The following is a 5,403-nucleotide window of genomic DNA, read 5'->3' as shown; positions in this document are numbered from 1 at the left end:
CAGTACTAAGATGAGATCAAAGGCAAGCTAGGATCTGACGTGTGTGCCCTTGTCGCCACCTCTGTCCACTGTGCTGGGTCGAACAAATAGTTTGCCGGCATCAGTGAATAACTAAATCCTCTATTAGCTACATTGCTTACCTTCAACTCTCGCCGTGTAATTCCCTTGCCTTGTCATCAATTATTTCAGTTATTTAGCAAACATTAATTTTACTCTAATGTGTCAGGAATGTAGTTAGTGATGCAATACAGATAAGATGTGGAAGCAAGAAGACAGGTAGTGTGGCAAATGCTCTGACTTAAAGACTCCTAGGGTGCTAGGGGGGCCTGTAGAACAAGGAGTTATGTCAGCCACCTGCTCTCACCTCCTTCCTCTCAACATTTTTATTTCTGTGTCTTGGAAGTATGCTGCTGCTGAGATGATGGTGATGTCTGTTCTCCTGTCAGTATGATAGAAGTGCCGGGGAACAACAGAGCTGGTATGGGTCCTCTTCTAGAGGAACGGTGAAGGCAAAAGGCTGCGGTGCTAAAAAACCCTCTCTGAATGACTTCCTTTTTCTAAAAACCCAAAAAGAAAAGCAGCATCACAATTTGCAATACAACTACTGGGGCTCAGCCAAGTCCTGGCATGGCTGCCCAGCCAAGTCCATGATTAATGATGTCATTGCTAGCGAGATGAGACCTCAATTGAATAAGCTTTGGTTTTTAACAAAAGCCTTGACTAAGCAGTAAACTGACCAGAGGGATGACCAACTGTGGAGTGTTCCAAATATCACTGATTGGAGTGTGGACACAGAATCAAAAAGGAGCACCAATCCAGAGTGGTGGGCAGAAGCAGAATCTGATGGAAGATAGTTTGGGGATATTTAAGGTTGTTTACTATATGTGGAAAGTACATAAATGGAGGAGTATCGTTTTTCATATGCAGAAACTAAGGCGCAGAGTTAAGAGACTCACTCTTGGACCCATGTAAGTTGGTGGTAAACCAGGACTGGACCCAGGGCTCTCTGTTATACCACACAATTTTCATAAAGCTCAGTGAGGTCTTATATCAAGGCAACAGCAACCATTTCATGAGTCGGGAAACTCTTCAGAGGCATGGGTAACTTTCAGCTTCTCCTTTCATCATTATTTGCTGAATTTCATCAAGGAAGATTCGTTTTTTTCAAGGGGGAGTCAGAAGGAAAATAGTTTCTAGTTCTCTCATGTTGGAGAAAGACTGCTTGCCATCTTTATTCTTGAACAATGTAGCTGGGTATAATATTGCTGGATCATACTTCCTTCTCTTCGACTTTGCTCCATTTTCTTATAGTGCTGAATGTTATTTGTGGAGAACTGAGGCCAGCATGGTAATATTCTGCTTTACACATGCCATAATATTTTCCCCAGATAATTTTTTTCTAGGGAATTTTTTCATTAGTATTGACTTTCATTAGCATAACCTGAGTATGTCTAGTGTTAATTACATATGTCCATTTTTAAAAGTGATTTCAACTGCAGATTCAATTGTTTATTTTAATGAAATGTCCATTTATTTTGTCCTTACATATGTTTTCCATTCCATTACTTGCGTTCTTTACTGCAGGAACAGTAGCTATCCCTTTTAACTCACGTAAGTGGGATAGATACTTTACCATTTTTGAGTGCTTTCTCAGATTATCATGTTGCTCACGATAAGGAGCAATAAGTGTTATCTAGCAAAGGAAGAAACTGCTTTATGAAGGAATAAAGTCCCCATTCACCTGTCAATGATCTTCCAGTGGGAAGTGAAAGTCAGTGATCATAATGATTCTTTCCAGCCCTGTGGCCCTATGAAGAATAGTGTCAAGTGGGGGCCTTGCCATTAGAGTTTTTATAAGGGGTGGACTGCAGGGCTGGTGGGAAAATAATCCATCTGCCTTCCTCTCTGTCAGTGGCTGTCCCATAGTGGAATCTTTTCTTCTAAATCTGTATCTGGTGATTGATACCAGAAACAAATAAAAAAACAGAAGGGCCAGAACTGATATGACAGTAGAAGCCATTTTTTAGTTACTTCCGCTAAGGATGAGATAATGTTCTGACAAGTCAAAAAAATTAGGCAATGGAAGTTATGAAATATTTTCTCTTTATTTCTTTTCCTCTAATGCAAATTATAAATGATAATCTCCCTAAGATCACAAAACAATATTGACTTTGTTTACTACTCTATTACCACTGTCCAACATTGGGCTTGACATTCGGTCTAAACACCTAATATTTGCTAAATAAATAAACAAATAAAAGAAGTAATAAACTTGAACTAATGAGTTTTTAAGCTAGAAAATAAAGAAATGCAGTATCTCCTATCTCCATGAAGCCTGTATTGCCAACATTTTAACCAGCCTGCAGACTTTAGTCTGGATGACTCACATGTTTTTATTTGTTTAAGTAAATGTGAGAGCACTATAACCCCTTAAGATTCTTTGGCTTCATAAAAGTCCCTAAAGAGGCAGTGCTTGCAAAGAGAGATGTTCTGGTGGTTCATGGCAGTGCAGCATGGTGGAAGATTATGGAGTATTAGAGTTTGAATCGTGGCTTTACCATGTAAGTGGCATTGGATATGTACTTTACACTTCTCTGAGGCTTAGTATTTTTACCTGCAAAATGGTAAACTAACATTTCATAAGATAGTTATGAGAATTAGGTAAAACCAGTTATAGGAATCATACAGGATGGCATGTAACAGAACAGGTGAACTTGGCATACCCATTTTGGTTAGCCCCACTTTACCTGGAGACTCCAGTTCTATCTCCTCCCCTTGTTGTAGAATGGAGGAGGGAAGGGTGATCTTCATGACTGGACAGTTATGTGCAGTGGAATTTCTTCATCACACACCGTGGGTGTCCCAAGACATTCCACAGTTCCATGAGACTGATGGATTAAGTTGACTTTGCTCATCCCCATAAGGTCAGTTTCCTGATTCTAACATCTCTGAAGTCCAATACCCCAATGCATTGCCCACAACTTGTCTATGCCCTCGATGTGACTCTGCCCCATAAAGAGTGTCATGATGGAATCAATGCTGGTGAGGGAATCACTGGGTCCTGAGGCGAGTCAGCCACGGTAGGTGATTTGTGCTCATTAAGCCTGGTGTGATGGAGGAAGCCTAGTCCAGCTCATAGTCATCCAGACCCTAGGGTTTGCACTAATTGCAACTTGAAGCTTGCTCAAAGAAAAGAAACCTCAAAAAACCATGAAGATATTTAATCCCCTTTAAAACGAAAATAGCTCTGAGATGCCATCTGACAGGTATAAGGAAAGGTTTCTGCACACAACTCTAAATGACATATACCTGCAGTTTCTTTCATGAGTGCCTGTTATGAGGCAGAGGCTGTCCAAATGGCTGGAAAAAATAGTGAACATGGTAGACAAAGTCTCTGCTTTCATGGAACATGAATTCCAATGATACAAGGAGGGCAGGGAAACAAAAAATGAATACAAAATCAGGTATATTACCAGTGGGTTATAAGTGTGATACAAATAATTAATACAGGTAATGGGATAAAGAGTGACTGGGCAAACACTTAGACCTACTGGTCACAGATAGCTTCATGAAGGAATTGGAGCCGACAATTGGAGGAGAAAGAGCTAGCTATGTGAAGACCGGAAGGAAAGAAATCTCAGGCAAAGAGAACAACTAGTGTGAAGGTTTTAGGGCAGGGATGAGCTTCAAGTGCTGACAAGGGACTAGTACCCATGAGGTACAAAGGCAAGGAAAAGATTGGCAGCAGATCAGTCAGTAGCAAAGGGCCAGATCATGTAGCATTTGGTGGACCTTGGTGAGAGGTGTGAATTTCCCTTTTCAAAATCTTGTCTCCTACAGGTAGTCTGGGGTAGAGAAAAGTGGAAAATGATAACTCAGAAGGAAGACAAAGGTATGCCTGAGAATCAAGAAGGGTAAGATGATCTACATAAACTAGAGCCAATCTAAACCTCAGTACTGAATTTAATCCAGATCTATGCAATTGGGTGCTCCCAAACCTTCTGAAAATCTTCCTAAATTAATCTCGTTGCCCCAGTGGCTCTCTCTTTATGAGCTGGGTTCACTCAGGCCTGGTTTGCAGGGGATTTCCTGATTAGAAGTATTAAATGGGTGGGCCTGGGGTTTGGTAAGGCCCGGTTTTGATATCCACTTTTCTCTTCACTAATCGGGTAACTCTGGCCAAGGCCTTTCTTTGCCTCTTCAGGCATTGATCTTCTCATCTGTATACCGACCAGTGTATACTAAGTGATCTCCTGTGTCCCTGCTAACAGTCTGGTGTTATATGATTCCATGACATTTGGTGGAAGCTAATAAGGACTGTGTTAAAGAAAATTAAATACATTTGATCTCTTCGCAGACAAGGACTTATTAATAGCCGAGAAAGCCACACGCCATTGGCTGAATTGTTACAGATGAACCAGGTAAACATCATGCCAGGATTAAGAGCATCCTGCTTGTAATTCATTCAATTCCTCCATGTGCTGGGAAAGCCTCTTTTTTCTCTTTTACGCGACCCTCAAATCTCCTCCACTGCTTTTAAATCTTTCAGGAAGGCATTCTCTTTCCCACAATGCAAGACAATCACGAAATGAAATGAAAACGGGTTATCACATTCTCTACTAATTTGGCAACTCGAAAGTAATAGGTAATAAAATGCCTGAAACCATTAGGGAAGTTTCTGATACTATTGCTGATGGTTAGGCGCCCTCTACTGGTGGACTCTACAGTAAACCACCAAAAGCTGAGAGATTTTTATTCTGGGATGCCTAATTCCTAAGGTGACCTGGAATGCAGGTGGTTTATCTTCAGGGATTTCCAAAAAGAAAACAAGCTTACACCAGGCCATACCTCATTCAAGAGAAATCCTTTCATGCCTTTACAAATCCTGGAGGTTGTCTTAGAAAAATTTTAATAGAGGTGAACAGCAGAGCACCCTGGGCTCAGAGACTGAAAATACTGTTTTGAAAAGAAACTTTTCAGATGGAATGAGAACATCCATTAAAAATGAAATCGTTAGAATTTTCACTTTAAAAATGTGTGTGCTTTGGGGTTGTGTGGAAGAAAAGAAGGTTGGCATTCCCGTAACAGAAACGGAAAATGTCTTAGTGACCCAGACACTTACATGGCTAAAGAGTTACCACCTGCTTTGTGGCTTTGAATTGAGCCTGGAATATGGTGTGGGGTGCTGGATAAGGGCACAGGATTTAGTCAGACGCAGCTTTGAACCCTCATTCTGCCACGCATTGGAGAAGTTACTTAAAGCCCCCGACTTTCCTTTATGTGACACTCTCTCAAGTGTTTCAACACTGTACCGTGTTTCCCCGAAAATAAGGCCTAACCGGAAAATAAGCCCTAGCATGATTTTTCAGGAGGACGTCCCCAGAACATAAGCCCTAATGCATC

The 5,403-nt window shown here is 41.0% G+C and overlaps 1 non-coding gene across 1 annotated transcript; it reads left to right on the top strand.

The window, feature by feature from the left end:
* The first annotated feature begins 5,047 nt into the window (after window positions 1-5,047).
* Window positions 5,048-5,176, top strand: LOC117014140 (U6atac minor spliceosomal RNA). The gene has a single exon (XR_004421444.1). It is a non-coding gene; the product is annotated as a U6atac minor spliceosomal RNA (small nuclear RNA).
* The last annotated feature ends 227 nt before the right edge of the window (window positions 5,177-5,403 follow it).

This window comes from Rhinolophus ferrumequinum, chromosome 21, assembly GCF_004115265.2.
Source record: "Rhinolophus ferrumequinum isolate MPI-CBG mRhiFer1 chromosome 21, mRhiFer1_v1.p, whole genome shotgun sequence".
NCBI classification, from domain to species: domain Eukaryota; kingdom Metazoa; phylum Chordata; class Mammalia; order Chiroptera; family Rhinolophidae; genus Rhinolophus; species Rhinolophus ferrumequinum.
This window is presented reverse-complemented; position numbering and strand designations above follow the sequence as displayed.